Here is a 7,868-nt window from a genome sequence, read left to right as displayed (position 1 = left end):
GGATCGCAACCCTTGGTGTGGTGTCGCCCACACTGCGCTCAGCCAGTGAGCGCACTGGCCAGTCCTATCTAGGATCTGAACCTGCGGCGGGAGCGTCACTGCGCTCCCAGCACCGCACTCTCCCGAGTGCGCCACAGGCTCAGCCCTTGGCTATTTTCTTATTATTAGCATTGCCCATTTGCTTGTTAGTTTAATTCTTTCCTAAATTTTTATGGTCTGAAATGACACAGCAGAGTCTGAGTTGCCATTTCACCTGTTTGTTATGCTATAAAATATTTTAAGCATTTCAGTTGCCTTCAATTGTTAAGAAGTATCAGGCATCAAAGCACTTTGAACACTTTCAATACTTGGTAAAGTAACTAAAGAAGTAATAAAGTAATTAAAGTTATTCTAATTTGTGGGATTTTAATTGGCCTAATTCAGAGCTGGGTTTACTATGAAGCTAATAAAACTTAAGTTTCACCTTAACAATTTTGTATTTGTAATTTTGTATTTTTCCCCCAAGGGGGGCTCTGAGAATTATATGGTCTTTAGGTCCCACAAAACCTGGATTTGTCCCTGGTCTGACTGGAAATATCCACCTAGAATCACTACAGTTGAATTCAGTGTGGCCATGACTTCGGATGCTGTGCTCAGGCTTGCTCTGATTGGCCTCCCTACTTTAATCCATTTCTAGGTCGTTAGGGTAACTTGGCAATTTGTAACAATAAGAAATTTTATTTACCTTTGTTAAATCAATGACTTCAGCAACTTATCAAAAGTTAGCAATAAGTGGACTGAAAGAAATGCCAATCTTTGTGTTTCAAACGAATGACTTACACAACCAGTTGGGCATTTCACAGTAAAATTCTGTTGTTTGCGTGGCTTGGTGAAAGTGAGGAGATAACAGAGTAATTTACCACCTTGAGTTGCACATTATTTTGTCATGATACTTTGAGAAAAAAATTATCTTAGAGATACTTACTGTTCTAGAAATAGAATCACTGATGTCACTCACTTTGGTAAGTTTGAGAAATCTGAACAATATTAACAATGATTGAATGGTGGACCTCTATCTTCCATATTCTTCATATGTGTTCTGAATTTGTGAGTCGGATAGATACAGAAACAGAAATGAAGTGACTACGTCACAACAGGCAGAACTGTCTTTGTGACTTGCAGCTAGAGTCCAACTTGAATGGTGAAGTTACTGTACTCGAATGCCAGAATTCCTTAGCTGGCAAATGAAAGCACTGTCAGTAGAGACGGCTCTACGCCAGAGAATGTTGCTCGCTTAGCCTTCAGAGTCTGACAATGTAAACCTTACCCTCAATGTTCTCTGTGAGGAAGGCGGAGATGCCTTTCAGTGAGATTAGCCAAAATGGTCTCTCTTGAAAACCAAAGCTTTAGGAAAGTAAAATTCCTGACATACCTTTGACTCTTAAAAACCAAGCAACCCATATCCATGGGCAAGTGCCAATTTTTTACCATCTATTCAGAAAAAATCAACTGTGTCTCCAGTGGTTTTGTGCCCTATGCTGTGTACTGAAAGCGTACTTCATGAGGACCAGCTCCAAGATCACAGGAGCTTGAGCAACACTGTGTTTCTCTAACTCAGCATTCGCTTTATACAATCTGAGTCCTAGAAAGGCAAACTCTCCAGGATCATCCAGTGACCATGAGTCAATCAGGAGAAAATAATCAGGAGTCATGACTCTCACTCATGCCCTTCACCACAGCCTGAAGGGTCTTGTCTTCTAGGAGACATTTAGGGAAACAGCCACATACCATGGTGTGTGTGGGAAAGTGAAATGGTGCTGATGGCGCCATAATCACCGCCTTCTCTAGGAAGGGATCCTGCTGCCTCCTGCTCTAATAGGCCAGTGAATACTTTGAACACTGTGTTGACGACTCCAGTGGGCTGGACTCCCCACATGGCGAACAGTTGCATCCCTGATGACAGAGGTCACATGCCAAGCCAACGGGGAGTGACACTATAAAAGGGGTCTGGCAGAACAGTAATACAACCCAAAACCCACACGCTGTTGACAAGGCGTCATTGGTGATGGGGTGGGCAGGTACTTATAGGCCTTCACTCTTGATAGTTCTTTTAGCTTATAATTGTGGCCCACACAGAAGGCACAAAAGAGGCTTGCCTGAAGAAAACTTGATGAAGATAATTGTGCCAGAGGAAACAATGGAGAAAATTGTTGTGTGGCAGCAGCGTGAAAACAGAGAAACCAGAAACTGAGATACCACAGGACCATTCCTGATTGTTGAACAAATCTTGCTCAACAACCTGATATCTTCCAAGGGGGCACACTGCTAGAAAACCTCATCAGAGTCTGGTTGCTACCATATACAGTAATGTACTGTGAGACCATACCATGAAGACAGACACTGTCCTGAAAGCCCATCTGATACCTGACATGTTTGACATCAATGTCAGTATCTTAGTTTGGGTTGTTGCAGCAAGATACCACAGACTGGGTGGCACAAACAACAGACACTTTTTTCTCACAGTTCTGGAGGCTGGAAGGGAGACAGCTTTGTTGGGTTCTTGGTGAGGGCTCATCAAGGGTTAGAAGGCAGATGGCTGCCTTCTTGCTGTATCCTCAGACAGTGGAGTAGAGAGAGCAAGCTCTCTGGTGTCTCTTCCTCTTCTTAGAAGGGCAATAATCTCATTGTGGGAGCTCTACACTCAGGACCTCATCTAAACATAATTACCTTTCCAATGTCCCACCTCCTAATACCATCACTTTGGGGGTTATGTTTCAACATATGAGTTTTGGGAGGACACAAACATTCAGCCCATAACAGCCATGAAATAATAAGCTCCCCACATCACTAACACCTGCACTGCCCTCTCTGGACCCGCCCCTTTCAAAGGTGTTTAGGGGATGATCTCCATCCCTGCCCTGCTTCCATCGAATGGTAGGGCAAGGCTTTCCTTGGGGAGATTTAAGGATGTGGGTATTCTTATTGTTTCTCAGCTGCCGTGACTTAGAGGATGTGCCTGAGGATCATGTGTTTGGGCTGGAGGTGGACTGCAGTCTTCCCATCAGGAGGTACTTGGTGAGGGAGTGTCGACTGCTTGAGGTTCATTGCCAGCAAGACCCTGGAGGTAGACTACTGAAGCCTCTGCAGCATGGCGATGGAAAAGGCAGGTCAATGTGGTAGAGGATCTAATCCTCAGTTCTCATCACAATCACAACAGCTACCTTGTCATCTACTTCCTTTTAGTGTGAAGAGAAAAATGATGAGAATTTCAGAGCAGGAGACAGATTGAGAACATTTTCAGAGAATAATTCAAGGCACACTCTTCCCCCACCAAACCACCCTTCCGTGAAAATGAAGGGATTTGAGGTTCTGAACCATGCTTGCAAAACTCCAGGCCAAGATTGAGAACATTTTCAGAGAATAATTCAAGGCACACTCTTCCCCCACCAAGCCACCCTTCCGTGAAAATGAAGGGATTTGAGGTTCTGAACCATGCTTGCAAAACTCCAGGCCTCTGGAATTCGTTTCTCAGGCTCCCAAGTCGGTGGACTCAACACAGTGGCAAGATGATGCTCATTTGCCCCTTAAAGGAGTTCTGATGAAATGCTTTCGGAGGTTTGTTCCCTTTTGCTTCCCAGTGTCCCTGGTGCCAGAAGGAGGTCACTCGTGGGAGAAAGGGTCTGCTCAGAGCTGGCCAGTCCCATTACTGAGGTCCCATGCAGAATCTGGAAGGTCCAGGGAACACCTTGCTCCCTCCTCCCCTCTATCTGAGACAGCCTCAGAGGAGTCTGAGCAAAAGCTCAGCCTGAGAAAGGCTTTTAGGAAGCTGGGAATCTGGCCAAGAGACCTTTTAGCTAAGTCCTTTTTTGTTAACCTTTTACAATATTGTTTAAATTTAATTTTAGAAGCGAGTTACTCAACCGCAGTAACACAAATGGACATTATACCATTAAAAACCAAAATAAAAATGTTTCAGCTAATCAACTGCCTTCCACTTTCCAACCTGAGCTGTTATTTTCCACCACAATTTTATTATACAAATTTTCAAACATAAAGAAAAGTTGTTAGGGTTTTATAGTGAACACCCTTACTCCTACCACCTAGATTGTACTATATACACAAACACACACACACATTTTTTTTTTTTTTTTGGTGGCTGACCAGAATGGGGATCCAAACCCTTGACCTTGCTGTTATCGGCACCATGCTCTACTGAGTGAGCTAACTGGCCAGATCCCAGATTCTACAATTAATATTTTCTATACTTTATCATATATCTGTCCATCTAGTCATCCCTCTATTTGATTGTTAATCCATAGTTTTTACACATTTCAAAGTAAGTTGTATACATCAATAAAGTTCCCTTGTATACATCAATAAAGTTCTCACCTAAATACTTCAGTTTGCATACCATTGTTTGATATTTTTTATAGTTCTTTTCCTTTTGAGGTAAAATTTATAGGCTATGTAATGCACAAATCTGAATCATTTGCATATGCCTGGGTATATGCAGTGACCAATGCCTATACCTGTAATGCAAATCCTTATCAAGGAACAGAACATTACCACAATACAGAATGTTCCCTCATACCTCTTCCTAGTCATTCCCCATCCCCACCTATCCAAAGGTAACCATTGTCCTAATTTTTTTCTAATAAGTTTCACTTTTCTGTTCTGAAACTTTTCTAAATGAAACCATTCGGTATGAACTCTCTTGTGTAAGGCTCCTCTCACTCAGCATGTTCTTGAGACTCACCCAAACTGTTGTATATATCAGTAGTTCATTCCTTTTTATTACTGGATAGTATTCCTTTGTGTGAATATATCACAGTTTGTACATTCATTCTCCTATTGATGTATACTTAGGCTTCCAATTTTTAACTATTATGAATATAGCTACTAAGAACAATTTTGTACAAATGTTTTTATGGACATATGTTTTTATTTCCCTTAGGTGAATGCTCAGGAGTGAAACTAGTGGATCATGGGTGATGGAGTTTGGATGTGTTGTCCCCTCCAAAACTCATGTGGAATTTTGATCTCCAATGTGGCAGTGTTGGAAACTGACTGAGTCATGGGGGCGGATCCCTTATGAATGGATTAATGCTCTCCCTGGGGGAGGGGGAATTAATGAGTGAGTTCTCGCTCTATTAGTTCCCGTGAGAGCTTGTTGCTTAAAAAGACCCTGGCACCTTCTCTATCTTGTTTCCTCTCGCCATGTGATCTGCTTATACTCGCCAGCTGCCTGCCACTTTCTGCCATGAGTAGAAGCAGCCTAAGGCCCGTGCTAGATGCAGCTGTCACAGAATCATAAGCCAAATAAACCTCTCTTCTTTATAAATTACCCAGTCTCAGGTATTTCTGTTATAGCAATACAAAATGGACTAAAACAGAAAATTGGTACCGAGGAGTGGGGTGTTGCTATATAGATACTTGAAAATGTGGATGCAGCTTTGGAACTGGGTAATGGGCAAAGGTTGGAGGAGTTTGGAGACTTAGAAGAAGAGAAAAAGATGAGGGAAAGTTTGGAATGTCTTAGAGACTTATGTGGTGGCGAGCAGAATGCTGATGGAAATGTGGACAGTTAAGGCCATGCGGATGATGAGGTCTCAGACAGAATTGAGGAACTTATTGGGAATTGGACAAAGATAACACTTGCTACACCACAGCAAGGAATCTGGCTGCATTGTGTCCATGCCCTTGGACTTTGTGGAAGTTGGAACTTAAGAGTTGTGATCCAGAGCATTTGGCCAAAGAAATTTCTTTTCTTTTTTTTTTTTTTTTATCTTTTGTCTTTTTTCCGTGTCCAGCAATAAATTTCATTTTCTTTATAAATCACCCAGTTCAGTATACGCTGTTATAAGCAACAAAAACGGACTAAGACAGAAAATTGGTACCAGAGAAGTGGGGTGTTGCTTATAACAAATACTTGAAAATGTGGAAGCAGCTTCGGAACTGGGTACTAGGCAAAGGTTGGAGGAGTTTGGAAGACTCAGAAGAAGACAAAGAGATGAAGGAAAGTTTGGAATGTCTTAGAGACATGGTGGCGAGCAGAAGGCTGATAGAAATATGGACTGTAAAGACCCTTCTAAGGAGGTCTCAGATAGAAATCAGGAGTTTATTGGAAACTGGGGCAAAGATTACCCTTGCTGTGAACTGACAAGGAACCTGGCTGCATTGTGTCCATGTTCTAGGACTTTGTGGAAATTGGAACTTCGGAGTTGTGAACCAGAGCGTTTGGCTGAAGAAACTTCTAAGCAACAAAGCATTAAGGAAGCTTCATGGCTACTTGCAACAGCCTATGCTGAGTTATGGGAGCAAAGCCATGATGTAAAGCCAGAATTTAAAATGGAAGCAGAGTGTAAAAATTTGGAAACTTTGCAACCTGGCCATGTGGTAAAGAAGCAGAGAGCCAGAAAACAATGCAAGGGTGAAGCAGATAAACTGGTTGCTAAAGACATTACCTTGGTGGTGAGGCAGCCAGATGCTAATAGCGGAGAAAATGAGAGGAAAGCCCTGCAGGCATTTCATAAGTCTGGAAGGGTGCCCCACCCATCACAGGCCCTGAAGCTTAGAAGGACTGAGTTATCCTGGAGGACAGACCTGGGGCACAGCTGCCTTCAGGATCCTGCTCCCTGCATCCCAGCTGCTCTGGCTGGAGCGACCCCAAGCATGGTTCGTGCAGCAGCCCTGGAGAGTAGAGGCCCAAAACCTCAGTGGCATCTACATTGTGTTAAGTCTGCAAGCCGGCAGGCTGTAAGAGCAGTGGAGGCATGGCAGCCTTCACCCAGATTCCAGAGGATGTATGGAAAAGCCTGGAAGCCCAGGCAGAGACCTGATGCAGGGGTGGAGCCACTACAGAGAACATCTACTAGAGCAACACTGAGCAGGAAAGTGGGGTCAGAGACCCCACAGAGAGCCCCCACCAGGGAAATGTGTAGCACAGCCAATGCAGCAGGGCTGCCGCCAGGACCCTGGAACTGCAGGGACACTGGTAATGTGCAACACAGGCCTGGAAAAGTCAAAGGCATCAGTATGGCCCACTGGGCCTGATGTTTTGGGGGCCCAAATACCCAGCTGTGCCCAGGATGCAGGACTTGGAGTCAAAGAACATTATTTTGGAGCTTTAAGACATAACGTCTGCCCTGCTGGGTTTTGGACTTGTTTGGGGCCTGTTTTTCCTTTCTTCTGGCCTATTTCTCCCTTTTGGAATGGGAACCTGTACCCAATGTCTGTTCCACCATTGTATCTTGGCAGTAGATAAATTTGGTTTTGTTGTTCAGGTTCACAGCTGGAATGACTTTTGCTTTTGGTCTCAGATGAGACTTTGGACTTTGGACCTGATAGCTTCACATTATAGATGTGAAATTAACACTCAGAGAGATGTCTCCTGTAACCTGGGGTCACATGGAAAAAGAAGAACCAGGATTTGACTCTAAATTCTGTGCTCTTTTCACTCTACCTTGCTAAGCATCCAAAAAGCAAACTGCAAGGTGTTTAATAGTTCAGTGGGTGCCGAGGCCAGTAGTAGAAGGCGCTGCATGTCTCCCAGTCAGGATTTGTCTCTCCTTTTTCTTTCTTTTCTGTTTTCTGCTTTCTAGTGTGTTTGCATTGAAGGTAGGACTGATTCACTGCACCTATGAGCACGATCATGTTTCTTTCAGAAGATGCAGATGTAAATGTGCTTTAGCCCTGCTCCCTGCAGCTGAGACTGTGTCTCAGGCCTTGGGTTTTTCTCTTGCAGGAAGGAATCATTAGCCTGTCACTTTCATTATCCTTCCCCCTCAATTTCCCAGAGCCTCACTGATCCCTCACTGCTCTTTGGTCCTCTTCTTGCTCACTCCCTCTGCCCACTCTGGGGAAGGGAAGTAATTGTGTTCATTATGTGT

At 43.7% G+C, this 7,868-nt stretch overlaps 1 protein-coding gene across 1 annotated transcript in view; it reads right to left on the bottom strand.

Annotated features, from left to right (window-relative positions):
• The window catches only part of SAMD13 (sterile alpha motif domain containing 13), a 49,617-nt gene that overhangs the window by 11,582 nt on the left and 30,167 nt on the right, over positions 1-7,868 (bottom strand). The gene's annotated exons all lie outside the window — the stretch shown is intronic.

This window comes from Galeopterus variegatus, unplaced genomic scaffold (genome assembly GCF_000696425.1).
Source record: "Galeopterus variegatus unplaced genomic scaffold, G_variegatus-3.0.2 Scaffold707, whole genome shotgun sequence".
In the NCBI taxonomy this organism is placed as follows: Eukaryota; Metazoa; Chordata; class Mammalia; order Dermoptera; family Cynocephalidae; genus Galeopterus; species Galeopterus variegatus.
This window is presented reverse-complemented; position numbering and strand designations above follow the sequence as displayed.